The 17,963-nt window shown below is 39.4% G+C and overlaps 1 protein-coding gene across 1 annotated transcript in view; it reads left to right on the top strand.

Moving 5' to 3' along the window:
- The window catches only part of LOC111169336 (AGBL carboxypeptidase 1), a 199,354-nt gene that overhangs the window by 122,627 nt on the left and 58,764 nt on the right, over positions 1 to 17,963 (top strand). The window lies entirely within an intron of this gene.

The following is a 17,963-nucleotide window of genomic DNA, read 5'->3' as shown; positions in this document are numbered from 1 at the left end:
GTTTTTGTGCCAGTACCATACTGTCTTGATACCTGTATCTTTGTAGTATAGTCTGAAGTCAGGGAGCCTGATTCCTCCAGCTCCGTTTTTCTTTCTCAAGATTGCTTTGGCTGTTCGGGGTCTTTTGTGTTTCCATACAAATTGTGAGATTTTTTGTTCTAGTTCTGTGAAAAATATCATTGGTAGTTTGATAGGGATTGCATTGATCTGTAGATTGCTTTGGGTAGTATAGTCATTTTCACAATGTTGATTCTTCCAATCCAAGAATATGGTATATCTCTCCATCTGTTTGTATCAACTTTAATTTCTTTCATCAGTGTCTTATAGCTTTCTGCATACAGGTGTTTGGTCTCCTTAGGTAGGTTTATTCCTAGGTATTTTATTCTTTTTGTTGCAGTGGTAAATGGGAGTGTTTTCTTAATTTCTCTTCCAGATTTTTCAACATTAGTGTATTGGAATGCAAAAGATTCTGTGCATTAATTTTGTATCCTGCTACTTTACCAGATTTATTGATTAGCCTTAGTAGTTTTCTGGTAGCATCTTTAGGATTCTCTATGTATAGTGTCATGTCATCTGCAAACAGTGACAGCTTTATTTTTTCTTTTCTGATTTGGATTCCTTTTGTCTCTTTTTCTTCTCTGATTGCTCTGGCTAAAACTTCCAAAAGTATGTTGAATAACAGTGGTGAGAATGGACAACCTTGTCTTGTTCCTGATCTTAGAGGAAATGGTTTCAGTTTTTCACCATTGAGAATGACATTGGCTGTGAGTTTGTCATATATGGCTTTTATTATGTTGAGGAAAGTTCCCTCTATACCTACTTTCTGGAGGGTTTTTATCATAAATTGGTGTCGAATTTTGTTGAAAGCTTTTTCTGGATCTACTGAGATGATCATATGTTTTTTCTCCTTCAGTTTGTTAAATGGCTTATCGCATTGATTGATTTGTGTATACTAAAGAAACCTTGCATTGCTGGGATAAACCCCACTTGATCGTGGTGTATGATCCTTTTAATGGGCTGTTGGATTCTGTTTGCTAGTATTTTGTTGAGGATTTTTGCATCTATGTTCATCAGTGATATTGGCCTGTAGTTTTCTTTCTTAGTGACATCTTTGTCTGGTTTTGGTATCAGGGTGATGGTGGCCTTATAGAATGAGTTTCTGAGTGTTCCTCCCTTGGTTATGTTTTGGAAGAGTTTGAGAAGGATAGGCATTAGCTCTTCTCTAAATGTTTGATAGAATTCGCCTGTGAAGCCATCTGGTCCTGGGCGTCAGTTTGTTGGAAGATTTTTAATCACAGTCTCAATTTCAGTGCTTGTGATTGGTCTGTTAATATTTTCTATTTCCTCCTGGTTCAGTCTTGGAAGATTGTGCTTTTCTAAGAATTTGTCCATTTCTTCCAGGGTGTCTATTATATTGGCATCTAGGTGCTTGTAGTGATCTCTCATAATCCTTTGTATTACTGCAGTGTCCGTTGTTCCTTCTTCTTTTTCATTTCTAATTCTGTTGATTTGAGTCTTCTCCCTTTTTTTCTTGAGGAATCTGGCTAATGGTTTATCACTTTTGTTTATCTTCTGAAAGAACCAGCTTTTAGTTTTATTGATCTTTGCTATTGTTTCCTTCATGTCTTTTTCATTCATTTCTGGTCTGTTCTTTATGATTTCTTTCCTTCTGCTAACTTTGCCGGGGGTGGGTGGTTTGTTCTTCTTTCTCTAATTGCTTTAAGTGTGAGGTTAGGTTGTTTATTTGAGATGTTTCTTATATCTTGAGGTAGGATTGTATTGCTATAAACTTCCCTCTTAGAACTGCTTTTGCTGCATCCCATAGGTTTTGGGTCATCGTGTTTTCATTGTCATTTGTTTCTAGGTATTTTTTGATTCCTTTTTGATTTCTTCAGTGATCTCTTGGTTATTTAGTAGTGTATGTGTAGCCTCCATATATTTGTAGTTTTTACAGTTATTTTCCTGTAATTGATATCTAGTCTCATAGCGTTGTGGTCGGAAAAGATAGTTGATACGATTTCAGTTTTCTTAAATTTACCAAGGCTTGATTTGTGACACAAGATATGATCTATCCTGCAGAATGTTCCATGAGCACTTGAGAAGATAGTGTATTCTGTTGTTTTTGGATGCAATGTCCTATAAATATCAATCAAGTCCATCTTGTTTAATGTATTATTTGAAGCTTGTGTTCCCTTATTTATTTTCATTTTGGATGATCTGTCCATTGGTGAAAGTGGGGGTGTTAAAGTCCCCTACTGTGATTGTGTTACTGTCCATTTCCCCTCTTATGGCTGTTAGCATTTGCCCTATGTATTGAGTTGCTCCTATGCGGGGTGCATAAATATTTGCAATTGTTATACCTTCTTCTTGGACTGATCCCTTGATCATTATGTAGTGTCCTTCTTTGTCTCTTTTAATAGTCTTTATTTTAAAGTGTACTTTGTTTGATATGAGAATTGTTACTCCAGCTTTCTTTTGATTTCCATTTGCATGGAATATCTTTTTCCATCCCCTCACTTTCAGTCTGTATGTGTCCCTAGGTCTGAAGTGGGTCTCTTTTAGACAGCATATATATGGGTCTTGTTTTTGTATCCATTCAGCCAGTCTATGTCTTTTGGTTGGAGCATTTAATCCATTTACATTTAAGGTAGTTATTGATATGTATGTTCCTGTTACCATTTTCTTAATTGCCTCAGGTTTGTTATTATAGGTCTTTTCCTTCCGTTGTGTTTCCTGCCTAGAGAAGTTCCTTTAGCATTTGTTCTAAAGCTGGTTTGGTGGCGCTGAATTCTCTTAGCTTTTGCTTGTCTGTAAAAGTTTTAATTTCTCCATTGAATCTGAATGAGATCCTTGCTGGGTCGAGTAATCTTAGTTATAGATTTTTCTCTTTCTTCACTTTAAATATGTCCTGGCACTCCCTTCTGGCTCTCAGAGTTTTCTGCTGAAAGATCAGCTGTTAACCCTATGGGGATTCCTTTGTATGTTATTTGTTGTTTTTCCCTTGCTGCTTTTAATATTTTTTCTTTGTATTTAATTTTTGATAGTTTGATTAATATGTGCCTGGGCGTGTTTCTCTTTGGATTTATCCTGTATGGGACTCTCTGTGGTTACTGGACTTGATTGACTATTTCCTTTCCCATGTTAGGGAAGTTTTCAACTATAATCTCTTCCAATATTTTCTCAGTCCAGTCCCTTTCTTTTTCTCTTCTTCTTCTAGGACCCCTATAATTCAATTGTTGGTGCATTTATTGTTGTCCCAGAGGTCTCTGGGACTGTCCTCAATTCTTTTCATTCTTTTTTCTTTATTCTGCTCTATGATTGTTATTTCCACTATTTTATCTTCCAGGTCACTTATCCATTCTTCTGCCTTAGTTATTCTGCTATTGATTCCTTCTAGATACTTTTTTATTTCCTTTCCTGTGTTGTTCATGATTGTTTGTTTGCTCTTTAGTTCTTCTAGGTCCTTGTTAAACATTTCTTGTATTTTCTTCATTTCTCCATTATTTCCAAAATTTTGGAACATCTTTACTATCATTACTCTGATTTTTTTCAGGTAGACTGCCTATTTCCTCTTCATTTGGTCTGGTGGGTTTTTACCTTGCTCCTTCATCTGCTGTGTATTTCTCTGTCTTCTCATTTTGCTTAAGTTACTGTGTTTGGGCTCTCCTTTTTGCAGGCTGCAGGTTCATAGTTCCCGTTTTTTCTGGTGTCTGCCTCCAGGGGCTAAGGTTGGTTCAGTGGGTTTGGTAGGCTCCTGGTGGAGGGGACCGGTGCCTGTGTCTGAGGCTGGATCTTGTCTTTCTGGTGGGCAGGACTGCATCCGGTGGTGTGTTTTGGGGTGTCTGTGACCTTATTATGATTTTAGGGCGCCTCTCTGCTAATGTGTGGGGTTGTGTTCCTGTCTTGCTGTTGTTTGGCATAGGGTGTCCCACACTGTAGCTTGCTGGTCATTGAGTGGAGCTGGGTCTTAGCGTTGAGATGGAGGTCTCTGGGAGAGCTTTCGCCGTTTGATATTATGTGGAGCCTGGAGGTCTCTGGTGGACCAATGTCCTCAACTGAGCTCTCCCACCTCAGAGGCACAGGCCTGACACCTGGCTGGAGCACCAAGACCCTGTCAACCACACGGCTCAGAAGTAAAGGGAGAAATGAAAGAAAGAAAGAAAAGAAAAGAAAAGAAAATTATTATTAAAAATAAAAAAATGTAAAAGTAATTTAAAAAGAAAGAAAGAGGAGAGCAACCGAAGCAAAAAACAAATCCACCAATGATAACAAGTGCTAAAAACTATACTAAAAAAAAAAAAAAAAAAGGACAGACAGAACCCTAGGACAATCGGTAAAAGCAAAACTGTACAGCAAAATCACACAAAGTCCACCGCCTCAATTTTGGGATGATTCATTGTCTATTCATGTATTCCAGAGATGCAGGGTACATCAAGTTGATTGTGGAGATTTAATCCGCTGCTCCTTAAGATGCTGGGTGAAATTTCCCTTTCTCTTCTTTGTACGCACAGCTCCTGGGGTTCAGCTTTGAATTTGGCCTAGCCTCTGCATGTAGGTCACCTGAGGGCGTCTTTTTTTTTTGCTCAGACAGGACGGGGTTAAAGGAGCAGCTGATTAGGGGGTCTGCCTCCCTCAGGTCGGGGGGAGGGAGGGGTACAGAATGCGGGGTGAGCCTGCGGCTGCAGAGGCCAGCATGACTTTGCACCAGCCTGAGGCGCCGTGTGTTCTCCCGGGGAAGTTGTCCCTGGATCACGGGACCCTGGCAGTGGTGGGCTGCACTGGCTTCCGGCAGGGGAGGTGTGGATAGTGACCTGTGCTTGCACAGAGGCTTTACGGTGGCTGCAGCAGCAGCCTTAGCACCTCATGCCCATCTCTGGTGTCTGAGCTGATAGCCACGGCTCGTGCCCATCTCTGGAGCTGGTTTAGGCGGTGCTCTGAATCCCCTCTCCTCGCACACCCTGAAACAATGGTCTCTTGCCAATTAGGCAGTTCCAGACTTTTTCCTTGACTCCCTCCAGGCTAGCTGTGGTGCTTAGCCCCCTTTAGGCTGTGTTCAAGCTGCCAACCCCAGTCCTCTCCCTGGGGTCTGACCTCCGAACCCTAAGCCTCAGCTCCCAGGCCCCACCCACCCCAACAGTTGAGGAGAGAAGCCTCTCATGCTGGGGAGTGCTGGTCGGCAGGTCTCCTCTGTGCAGGAATCTCTCTGCTTTGCCCTCTGCACTCCTATTGCTGTGGTCTCCTCTGTGGCTCCGAAACTCCCCCCCCACCATCTCCGCCAGTGAAGGGGCTTCTAGTGTGTGGAAACTTTTCCTCCTTCACAGCTCCCTCACAGAATTGCTGGTCCCATCCCTATTCTTTTGTCTCTGTTTTTCTTTTTTCTTTTGCCCTACCCAGGTACGTGGGGAGTTTCTTGCCTTTTGGGAAGTCTGAGGTCTTCTGCCAGCGTTCAGTAGGTGTTCTGGAGGAGTTGTTCCACATGTAGATATATGTCTGATGCATTTGTGGGGAGGAAGGTGATCTCCACGTCTTACTCCTCCGCCATCTTACCAACATCTCTCTCACCGTTGGTAATTTGATAGGGATTGCATTGAAACTGTAGATTGCTTTGGGTAGTATAGTCATTTTCACAATGTTGATTCTTCCAATTCAAGACAGGAATTCCATATGGTTTTATCATCTTTGATTTCTTTCATCAGTGTCTTATAGTTTTCTGCATACAGGTTTTTTTCCTCCTTACTTAGGTAGGTTTATTCCTAGGTGTTTAATCCTTTTTGTTTCAATGGTAAATGGGAGTGTTTCCTTAATTTCTCTTTCTGAGTTTTCATTGTTATTATAGGAATGCAAGAGATTTATGTGCATTAATTTTGTATCCTGCTACTTTACCAAATTCATTGATTAGCTCTAGTAGTTTTCTGGTGGCATCTTTAGGATTTTCTAGTATAGTATCATGTCATCTGCAAACAGTGACAGTGTTACTTCTTCTTTTCCAGTTTGGATTCCTTTTATTTCTTTTTCTTCTCTGATTGCCATGGCTTAAACTTCCAAAACTATGTTGAATAATAGTAGGCACGCTTGTCTTGTTCCTGGTCTTAGAGGAAATGCTTTCAGTTTTTCACCATTGAGAAATCATTCTCAGTTGGCTGTGGGTTTGTCATATATGGCTTTTATTATGTTGAGGTAGATTCCCTCTATGCCCACTTTCTGGAGAGTTTTTATCAGAAATCAGTGTTGAATTTTGTCAAAAGCTTTCTCTGCATCTATTGAGATGATCATATGGTTTTGCTCCTTCAATTTGTTAATATGGTGTATCATGTTGATTGATTTGCGTATATTGAAGAATCCTTGCATTCCTGGAATAAACCCCACGTTATCATGGTGTATGATCCTTTTAATGTGCTGTTGGATTCTGTTTGCTAGTATTTTGTTGAGGATTTTTGCATGTATATTCATCAGTGATATTGGCCTGTAATTTTCTTTTTTTGTGACATCTTTGTCTGGTGTTGGTATCAGGGTGATGGTGTCCTTGTAGAATGATTTCAGGAGTGTTCCTCCCTCTGCTGTATTTTGGAAGAGTTTGAGAAGGATAGGTATTAGCTTTTCTCTAAATGTTTGATAGAATTCTCCTGTGAAGCCACCTGGTCCTGGGCTTTTGTTTGTTGGAAGATTTTTAATCACAGTTTCAATTTCAGTGTTTGTGATTGGTCTGTTCATATTTTCCGTTTCTTCCTGGTTTAGTCTTGGAAGGTTGTACTTTTCTAAGAATTTGTCCATTTGTTCCAGGTTGTCCATTTTATTGGCATGTAGTTGCTTGTAGTAGTCTCAAATGATCCTTTGTATTTCTGCCGTGTCTTCTCTTTCTTCGCTTCTAATTCTGTTGATATGAGTCTTCTCCCATTTTTTCTTGATGAGTCTGGCTAATGGTTTATCAATTTTGCTTATCTTCTCAAAGAACCAGCTTTTAGTTTTATTGATTTTTGCTATTGTTTCCTTCATTTCTTTTTCATTTATTTCTGATCTGATTTTTATGATTTCTTTCCTTCTGTGAACATTGGGGTTTTTTTCTTATTCTTTCTCTAATTGCTTTAGGTGTAAGGTTAGGTTGTTTATTTGAGATGTTTCTTGTTTCTTAAGGTAGGATGGTATTGCTATAAACTTCCCTCTTAGAACTGCTTTTGCTGCATCCCATAGGTTTTGGGTCATCATGTTTTCATTGTCATTTGTTTCTAGGTATTTTTTGCTTTCCTCTTTGATTTCTTCAGTGATCTATTGGTTGTTTAGTAGCATATTTGTTTAGCCTTCATGTGTTTGTATTTTTTGCCTTTTTTTTCCCCTGTAACTGATATCTAGTCTCATAGCATTGTGGTCAGAAAAGATGCTTGATATCATTTCAATTTTCTTAAATTTACTGAGGCTTGATTTGACTCAAGATGTGATCTATCCTGGAGAATGTTCCATGTGCACTTGAGAAGAAATTGTATTTTATTGTTTTTCAATAGAATGTCCTATAAATATCAATTAAGTCCATCTGGTCTATTGTGTCATTTAAAGTTTGTGTTTCCTTATTTATTTTCTGTTTGGATGATCTGTCCATTGGTATAAGTGAGGTGTTAAATTCCTCTACTATTATTGAAAAGCTTTTGTCTGAGTCCTTGGTCTTGATGATATCGCCCATGGATTTGGAAGTACTTCAAAACCAGCTCCACTCTGCTTACGAAAAGTCAGGTGGGTCGGGTCCTCCCAGCCTTGACTGCAGTGCTGTGCTCCTGGTTCGCTGGCTCAGGCAGTAGCCACCCCTCTGTCACACTCTCTACTGAGTTTTACTAACCAAAGCAGTCTGAGGTCTGGGTTTCCATTTCTTTAGTAAAAACTTCCCACGATTGATGATGATTCCCACAAGATATCTTTGACAGCATCTGGATAGAGTTGGGGGGAGGGGTACTTTTTCTTTTCTTTTTTTCCCAGGATAAAATGGACAAGTTCCATGCTGGGCACAGAATCTGGTTCAAACTTCGCACCATATGTCCACGGTTTTTCTTTTCTTTCACTGTGTAGGAGCCATCTCAGTTTCCATTTCTGTTTTCTCCTCTGTCTCTGAAAAATAGTGATTAGTAAGATCCATTTGTCATCTATTTTCCTTGGTAATTGGCTGTGTGTGTGTGTGTGTGTGTGTGTGTGTGTGTGTGTGTGTGTCTGCTTTTACCCATACTCCTATTCCCTCTCCAGCCAGGCAGGAGGCTGGGATGGTACCAGATGGCATTCTGGGCGCCTCTGATCTGCAGGCAATGTGTTCTATCCCTTTTAAAGGTCCTCCTGCTTTATCCGCCTGTTATTTAAATAACTCCTTTTCCCTCCACTTTCTGTTTCTGCTGCTACAACTCCACATCCCATGGCCAATTCTAGAGAGTATCTAGGGTTAAATTCTAGGGCTACCTACTTCTTTTTTTCTGGAAACTGTCTTATTTATAGATGGTTTCATCTTGTATATAGAAAGTCTCAATGAATCCACTAAAAAACTATCAGAACTAATAAACAGGTTCTGCAGTGTGACCATGGTAAAAGATCAATATTCAAAAATCAATCCTCAGTGCTCCAGGTTCTGCTGGGTGGCTGGTGTAATTGCCAGATGCTGGGGTCAGACAGAGTTGAGGGGAAGTTCCAGCTCTGCTGCTTTCTAATGTTACTTCAGGTGGGTTAATTTACCTTGAATAGTCCCTTCATCTATAAAATGGGAATTGTTATGGGAAATAAGTTAGCTAATGTTACTTCTCATAGCAAGTCATCAAGAAATCCTGTTATCTCCAAATTCAAAACATATCCATGTTCTTCTTGAGAAGATCCCTCTAGTTGTACCCTGAAGAACAGTTTGAAGGGACCTAGAGTGAATATGGATGCATCAGTTTTGGGGCTATAGCAGTAGTTAGGTGACTGCTGACATTTAGGTGATTAATATTCATTTAGATTTTCTTTAATTTTTTAAAAACAGAGTTTTCTAGCTTTCGGTGTAAAAGGCTTGAGTTTCTTTTATTAAATTTATTACCAGGAATTTTATTCTTTTGCTGCCGTTATAAGTGAGATTGCCATTTTAAATCTCATTTTTGAACTATTCATTGCTAGTTTACAGGAATACAATTGATTTTTGAATATTGATTGCAGAACTTATTAGTTCTGATAGTTCTTTAGTGGATTCATTTACTTTCTATATATAAGACCCAACCGTCTATAAATAAGATAGTTTTACTCCCTCTTTTCCAATCTGCATGCCTTTCCTTCCTCCCTTCTTTCCTTCCTTCCTTCCTTCTTTCCTTCCTTCCTTCCTTCCTTCCTTCTTTCCTTCATTCCTTCCTTTGTTCCCTCCTTCCTAAATGCCCTGGTTAGAACCTCCAGTACAATGTTGAACAGAGGTGATGAAAATGGATATCCTTATTTTGTTCCTGTTCATAGAAGGAAAGCATTCAATCATCTTTCTCCATTAAGTATCATGTTAACTATTGGTTTTAAGTAGATCCCTTTATCAGGTGGAGGAACTTATCTTCTATCCCTAGTGTGTTGAGTATTTTTATCATGAAAGCGTAATGGATTTTATCAAACACTTTTTCTGTGTCTATTAAAATGATAATATGGTTTTTATTCTTTATTTTATTATTACGGTGGGTTATTACATTGATTGATTTTCAGATGTTCAACCAACCCTGCATTCCTGGGAGAAATCCCACTTGACCATTGTCTATAACATTTTTTACTCATTGCTCTATTTGGTTTGCTCCACAAAGCTCTCTACTGCTTTCTACTCTGGTCTGTCTCTGGTTTCTACTCTTGCTTCCTTAGAGTCCTTTTCTCTTTTGAAAAATAGAGCAGTCAAAGGAATCTTCTTAAAACATGTTAGATCATTGCTCAAAATCCTGTAGTGAATCCCTCACTTGGAGTGAAGGGAAAGCCGTTAGAGTGCTTACCAGGCCCTACGTGAATAGTTCCCTGTTACTCCTCACCCCAGCTCCTGCTCCTCTCCTCTCATCTGTTTTGGCTCCAGCAGCCCTGGCCAACTTGCTCTTCTTTGAACAGGTCAGGCCTATTGTCATTTTAGAGGGTCTGAACATGCTTCCTTCTGGTATTCATATAGCAACTTTCTTCCCTCCTTCATGCCTTTGCTCAGAGTTTCCCTTCTCCATGAAGCCTACTGTAGCCAAAATTGCAACCCAGCCCTGTGCATCTTATCTCTTTACCTTGTTCTTACTTTTCTTTTTTTTTCCCTCATAGCATTGACCACATTTTAGAATGCTAATTTAATGTATTTCTCAAAAATACTGATTACCTATTAACTATTTCTTTCACCCTAACCCTTTTGAGTGCAAGAATCTTTGGTTTATTAGTTTATCCCAGCACATAGTAAGTGCTCAGTAAATACTTGTTGAATGAATGGACAGTGTATATAAAGCTCCTAGACCAGGGCCTGGTATTTGGAAAAGGTTCAGCAAATATTCGATGGTGTTCTGTATTCAAATACTATTAAATGGTGGGGGTAGAATAAGGCAAAGCAAAATGTTTTCTGTTTTCTGGAGTTTGCAGGCTGGAAGAGGAGACAGACATTAATAAAATAATCATGAAATGAGTGAAGAATTACAAACTGAATTGAGCAATTAAAAAGGGTGGGTTGTGAAGGATGAACACACCAATTAGAGGGCCTGGACCTAGGCTAGGGGTCACAGAAGTCTTTCCTAAGGAAGTGACACCTGAGTTAGGATGTGAAGGAGGAGGGGAAGGTCTAGAGCATTTTAGGCTGTGTCATTAGCAAGGACAAAGGACAAGTTATGGGAACATGTTCCAAAGCTTGGAAAAAGCCAGAAGGGCAGAACCACAGAGAGTAAGAGGGTGGTATGAAGCTAGGCTGGAGCAGGTGACAGGAGCCAGACTTTGTAGGTCTCCTAGACCATGTTTTAGGATTTGGATTTTTACCCAAGAGTGGAAGTGGGCATGGGAGTGGCAATGTGAGGGTGCCTCAATCAGATGTTCTTGGGACGATCACTCTAGTTGCAGCTGAAAGAACAGTTTGAAGGGGTCCTAGAGTTGATATGAATAGATTCATTGTGGAATTTCACAGTAGTTAGGTGAGAGATATTTGGTTGATTTTAATTTATTACATTAACTTATGCTCAACTATATTTTCTTTTTCCTTTTAATGTTTGAATTTTATTTAATTTATTTTTTTATACAGCAGGTTCTTAATTAGTCATCAGTTTTATACACATCAGTGTATACATGTCAATCCCAATCTCCCAGTTCATCCCACCACCACCCCCACCACCCTGCCACTTTCCCCGCTTAGTGTCCATACGTTTGTTCTCTACATCTGTGTCTCAATTTCTGCCCTGCAAACCGGTTCATTCGTACCATTTTTCTAGGGTCCACATATATGCGTTAATATGCGATATTTGTTTTTCTCCTTCTGATTTACTTCACTGTGTATGACAGCCTCTAGATCCATCCACGTCTCAATAATGACCCAATTTCGTTCCTTTTTATGGCTGAGCATTATTCCATTGTATATATGTACCACATCTTCTTTATCCATTCGTCTGTTGATGGGCATTTAGGTTGCTTCCATGTCCTGGCTATTGTAAATAGTGCTGCAATGAGCATTGGGGTGCATGTGTATTTTGGAATTATGGTTTTCTCTGGGTATATGCCCAGTAGTAGGATTGCTGGATCATATGGGAATTCTATTTTTAGTTTTTTAAGGAACCTCCATACTGTTCTCCATAGTGGCTGTATCAATTTACATTCCCACCAACAGTGTAAGAGGGTTCCCTTTTCTCCACACCCTCTCCAGCATTTGTTGTTTGTAGATTTTCTGATGATGCCCACTCTAACCGGTGTGAGGTGATACCTCATTGTAGTTTTGATTTGCATTTCTCCAATAATTAGTGATGTTGAGCAGCTTTTCATGTGCTTCTTGGCCATCTGTATATCTTCTTTGGAGAAATGTCTATTTAGGTCTTCTGTCCATTTTTGGATTGGGTTGTTTGTTTTTTTAATATTGAGCTGCATGAGCTGTTTGTATATTTTGGAGATTAATCCTTTGTCCATTGATTCGTTTGCAAATATTTTCTCCCATTCTGAGAGTTGTCTTTTGGTCTTGTTTATGGTTTCCTTTGCTGTGCGAAAGCTTTGAAGTTTCATTAGGTCCCATTTGTTTATTTTTGTTTTTATTTCCATTACTCTAGGAGGTGGATCAAAAAAGATCTTGTTGTGATTTATATCAAAGAGTGTTCTTCCTGTGTTTTCCTCTAAGAGTTTTCTAGTGTCCGGTCTTACATTTAGGTCCCTAATCCATTTTGAATTTATTTTTGTGTATGGTGTTAGGGAGTGTTCTAATTTCATTCTTTTACATGTAGCTGTCCAGTTTTCCCAGCAACAATTATTGAAGAGACTGTCTTTTCTCCATTGTATATCCTTGCCTCCTTTGTCATAGATTAGTTGACCATAGGTGCGTGGGTTTACCTCTGGGCTTTCTACCTTGTTCCATTGATCTATGTTTCTGTTTTTGTGCCAGTACTATAATATCTTGATTACTGTAGCTTTGTAGTATAGTTTGAAGTCAGGGAGTCTAATTCCTCCAGCTGCGTTTTTTTCCCTCAAGACTGCTTTGGCTATTCGGGGACTTTTGTGTCTCCATACAAATTAAAAATTTTTTTGTTCTAGTTCTCTAAAAAATGCCATTGGTAATTTGATAGGGATTGCATTTAATCTGTAGATTGCTTTTGGTAGTATAGTCATTTTCACAATATTGATTATTCCAATCCAAGAACATGGTATATCTCTCCATCTGTTGGTATCATCTTTAATTTCTTTCCTCAATGTCTAATAGTTTTCTGCATACAGGTCTTTTGTCTCCTAGTAGGTTTATTCCTAGGTCTTTTATTCTTTTTGTTGAAATGGTAAATGTTCCGTTAATTTCTCTTTCAGATTTTTCATCATTAGTATATAGGAATGCAAGAGATTTCTGTGCATTAATTTTGTATCGTGCAGCTTTACCAAATTCATTGATTAGCTCTAGTAGTTTTCTGGTGGCATCTTTAGGATTCTCTATGTATAGTATCATGTCATCTGCAAACGATGACGGTTTTACTTCTTCTTTTCCAATTTATATTCTTTTTATTTGATTTTCTTCTATGATTGCTGTGGCTAGGACTTCCAAAACTATGTTGAATAATTGTGGTGAGAGTGGACATCCTTGTCTTGTTCCTGATCTTACAAGAAATGCTTTCAGTTTTTCACCATTAAGAATGATGTTTGCTGTGGGTTTGTCGTATATGGCCTTTATTATGTTGAGGTAGGTTCCCTCCATGCCCACTTTCTGGAGAGTTTTTATCAGAAATGGGTGGTGAATTTTATCAAAAGCTTTTTCTACATCTATTGAGATGATCATATGGTTTTTATTCTTCAATTTGTTAATAAGGTGTATCACATTGATTGATTTGCATATATTGAAGAATCTTTGTATCTCTGGGATAAATGCCACTTGATCATGGTGTGTGATCCTTTTAATGTGTTGTTGGATTCTGTTTGCTAGTATTTTGTTGAGGATTTTTGCATGTATATTCATCAGTGATATTGGTCTGTAATTTTCTTTTTTTGTAGTATCTTTGTCTGGTTTTGGTATCAGGGTGATGGTGGCCTCATAGAATGAGTTTGGGAGCGTTCCTTCCTCTGCAATTTTGTGGCAGAGTTTGGGAAGGATGGGTGTTAGCTCTTCTCTAAATGTTTAATAGAATTCACCTGTGAAGCCATCTGGTCCTGGACTTTTATTTGTTGGAAGATTTTTAATCACAGTTTTAATTTCATTACTTGTGATTGGTCTGTTCATATTTTCTGTTTCTTCCTGGTTCAGTCTTGAAAGGTTTTACCTCTCTAAGAATTTGTCCATTTCTTCCAGGTTGTCCATTTTATTGGCATAGACTTGCTTGTAGTAGTCTCTTAGGATGCTTTGTATTTCTGCAGTGTCTGTTGTAACTTCTCCTTTTTCATTTCTAATTTTATTGATTTGAGCCCTCTCCCTCTTTTTCTTGATGAGTCTGGCTAATTGTTCATTGATTTTTTTTATCTTCTCAAAGAACCAGCTTTTAGTTTTATTGATCTTTGCTATTGTTTTCTTTGTTTCTATTTCATTTACTCCTGCTCTGATCTTTATGATTTCTTTCCTTCTGCTAACTTTGGGTTTTGTTTGTTCTTCTTTCTCTAGTTCCTTTTGGTGTAAGGTTAGATTGCTTATTTGAGATTTCTCCCGTTTCTTGAGGTAGGCTTGTATAGCTATAAACTTCCCTCTTAGAACTGTTTTTGCTGCATCCCATAGGTTTTGGATCATCATGTTTTCATTGTCATTTGTCTCTACGTATTGTTTGATTTCCTCTGATTTCTTCAGTGATCTCTTGGTTATTTAGTAACATATTGTTTAGCCTCCATGTGTTTGTGTTTTTTATGTTTTTTCCCCTGTAATTCGTTTCTAATCTCATAGCATTTCGGTCAGAAAAGATGCTTGATATGATTTCAATTTTCTTAAATTTACTGAGGCTTGATTCGTGACCCAAGATGTGATCTATCCTGGAGAATGTTCCGTGTGCACTTGAGAAGAAAGTGTAGTCTGCTGTTTTTGGATGGAATGTCCTATAAATATCAATTAAATCTATCTGGTCTATTGTGTCATTTAAAGCTTGTGTTTCCTTATTAATTTTCTGTTTGGCTGATCTGTCCATTGGTGTAAGTGAGGTCTTAAAGTCCCCCACTATTATTGTGTTACTGTCAATTTCCTCTTTTATAGCTTTTAGCAGTTGCCTTATGAATTGAGGTGTTCCTATGTTGGGTGCATATATATTTATAATTGTTATATCTTCTTCTTGGATTGGTCCCTTGATCATTATGTAGTGTCCTTCCTTGTCTCTTGTAACATTCTTTATTTTAAAGTCTCTTTTACCTGATATGAGTATTGCTACTCCAGCTTTCTTTTCATTTCCATTTTCATGGAATATCTTTTCCATCCCCTCACTTCAGTCTGTATGTGTCCCTCGGTCTAAAGTGGGTCTCTTCTAGACACCACATATATAGGTCTTATTTTTGTAACCATTCAGCAAGACTGTGTCTTTTTTTTTTTGCGGTATGCAGGCCTCTCACTGCTGTGGCCTCTCCCGTTGTGGAGCACAGGCTCCAGACGTGCAGGCTCAGCAGCCATGGCTCACGGGCCTAGTCGCTCCGTGGCATGTGGGATCTTCCCAGACTGGGGCATGAACCTGTGTCCCCTGCATCGGCAGGTGGACTCTCAACCACTGCGCCACCAGGGAAGCCCAAGCCTGTGTCTTTTAGTGGAGCATTTAATCCATTCACGTTTCAGGTAAGTATCGATATGTGTGTTCCTATGACCATTTTCTTAATTGTTTTGGGTTTGTTTTTGTAGGTCCTTTTCTTCTCTTGTGTTTCCCACTTAGAAAAGTTCCTTTAGCAGTTGTTGTAGAGCTGGTTTAGTGGTGCTGAATTCTCTTAGCTTTTGCTTGCCTGTAAAGCTTTTGATTTCTCCATCGAATCTGAATGAGATCCTTGCTGGGTAGAGTAATCTTGGTTGTAGGTTCTTCCCTTTCATCACTTTAAGTATATCATGTCACTCCCTTTTGGCTTGCAGAGTTTCTGCTGAGAAATCAGCTGTTAATCTTATGGGAGTTCTCTTGTATGTTATTTGCTGTTTTTCCCTTGCTGCTTTCAATAATTTGTCTTTGTCTTTAATTTTGCCAATTTGATTACTATGTGTCTCAGCCTGTTTCTCCTTGGGTTTATCCTTCCTGGGACTCTCTGTGCTTCCTGGACTTGGGTGGCTATTTCCTTTCCAGTGTTAGGGAAGTTTTTGATGATAATCGCTTCAAATATTTTCTTGGGTCCTTTCTCTCTCTCTTCTCCTTCTGGGACCCCTATAATGTGAATGTTGTTGCATTAACAGCCAGAGGTCTCTTAGGCTGTCTTCATTTCTTTTCATTCTTTTTTCTTTATTCTGTTCCTTGGCAGTGAATTCCACCATTCTGTCTTCCAGGTCACTTATCCATTCTTCTGCCTCAGTTATTCTGCTATTGATTCTTTCTAGTGTATTTTTCATTTCAGTTATTGTATTGTTCATCTCTGTTTGTTTGTCCTTTAATTCTTCTAGGTCTTTGTTAAACATTTCTTGCATCTTCTCAGTCTTTGCCTCCATTCTTTTTCCAAGGTCCTGGATCATCTTCACTATCATGATTCTGAATTCTTTTTCTGGAAGGTTGCCTATCTCCACTTCATTTAGTTGTTTTTCTGGGGTTTTATCTTGTTCCTTCATCTGATACATAGCCCTCTGCCTTTTCATCTTGTCTGTCTTTCAGTGAATGTGGGTTTTGTTCCACAGACTGCAGGATTGTAGTTCTTCTTGCTTCTCTCCCATCTTTGGCTAATGTGACACTTACCATGTATTTTCTGCTATATCATGTCACTGTTTGGATTCATGTTTATTTATTGTGTTATCATCCTATTAGCTGCCTTCTAGAGGGTTGAGATCTGGGAGTCACCTTGAATCTTCCTCGCAACATCAAAGAGTAACTGAGCCAGATTGACACTGTCCTCTAAACCAGTTATTCTCAAAGGTTAATATGCGTATGAATTATCTGCTAGAATAAATGTACTGATTCAGCAGGCCAGAAATGGGGCTTGAGAGTCTGCATTTCTGTTTGGCTCTCGGGAAATATGAAGCTGCAGGTGGGAGACCCATGCTTTGAGTAGCAAGACTCTAAACTACCCTTTAACCCCTCTCTCTTCCTTCTTCCTCTACGTCACTCTTTTGGCTGGGGACCCTGTTACCTCAGATCCTCCTAACTGACCTGCCTGCAGCCTGTTCTTCCCCACCACCAGTGTATCCCTTATAAAACTATTATCTAACAGAGCCCTACCTCCATGGTGAACTCGCCCAAACAAATGTGCCACGCAAATCGGAAATGCAGAGTTGCCCTAAGACCTGACCTGTGATCTAAGGACCTGGCTAAGTATTTTGCTTGGGACATCCCCATTCTTTCTTTTCCTGCTTCTGTGGTTTCCTTCTTCTCTGCTAACCTCCTCTGATGAACTCAATATGGCTACTCTACTTTTCCCCAAAGTACTGATTTTCATTTTGTCCCAACCCAAGCCAGGCCCTCTGCACTGTGGCTCACGGATTTTCCACACTGGCTTGGGCTGCCAGCAGCACCTTCAAAGTGCCCTTTCTTAAATCCACTGTTGCCCCACTGTTAGGGAACCGTTGGCCAAAACTGCCCGCCTTAGCCAGGCATGATGGTAACCACTTGCATGAGTTGTCTCGCAGCAAGAGACAACTTTGTCTCCTTGGACATTCATTTCCAAGTGTTAGACAAGAAGGGGTCCCCTTCTCGGGGCCTTGGAAGAGGTCCTCCTTCCTGCAACAGCACTATGTCGTGTTACAAAAGAGCATAGCTGAGTAAGCTGAAAGTTGATTAGAGGAAATCATGGTTGGGAAGGAGAAATGATGTAGTCTATCGGTGAAAACTAGCCTTGCCTTCTTTACGACTGCAGGTTGTTTGGATCTCACAGAGCTGGGGGTCATCCCAGACACGGGTTTGCATCAGTGAGTTTCAGGCCACTGCTTTGCAGGATTCCCTCGTGGGTTATGGGAAGCAGTAAGGTTTCAAGTGCCTACTTTCTGTTTTAGTTTATTTTTATTCATTCCTTTGTTATTATTATTATTATTTTAGTGTCAGCTCTGTTGCTCAATAGTAAATAATATATTGCAAAGAGAATTGTCCCTTATCAACTGGGCAGAGACCAGGGCAAAGAAAGTACCGAGAGAGATTCTGGAGAACAATGGATGTGGAGGAAGCAAAGATGGGAAGTGAGATTCCTGGGTTTGGGGCCCCAGTTCTGCTCACATGTCTGTATAATCTTGGAAGGGTGATCTA

The sequence above is a fragment of the Delphinapterus leucas genome, chromosome 2 (assembly GCF_059928025.1).
Source record: "Delphinapterus leucas isolate spDelLeu-1000000601 "Yukka" chromosome 2, BTC_Dleu_Yukka2, whole genome shotgun sequence".
In the NCBI taxonomy this organism is placed as follows: domain Eukaryota; kingdom Metazoa; phylum Chordata; class Mammalia; order Artiodactyla; family Monodontidae; genus Delphinapterus; species Delphinapterus leucas.
The sequence above is the reverse complement of the archived record's forward strand: the minus strand, read 5'-3'. Positions and strand labels throughout refer to the sequence as shown.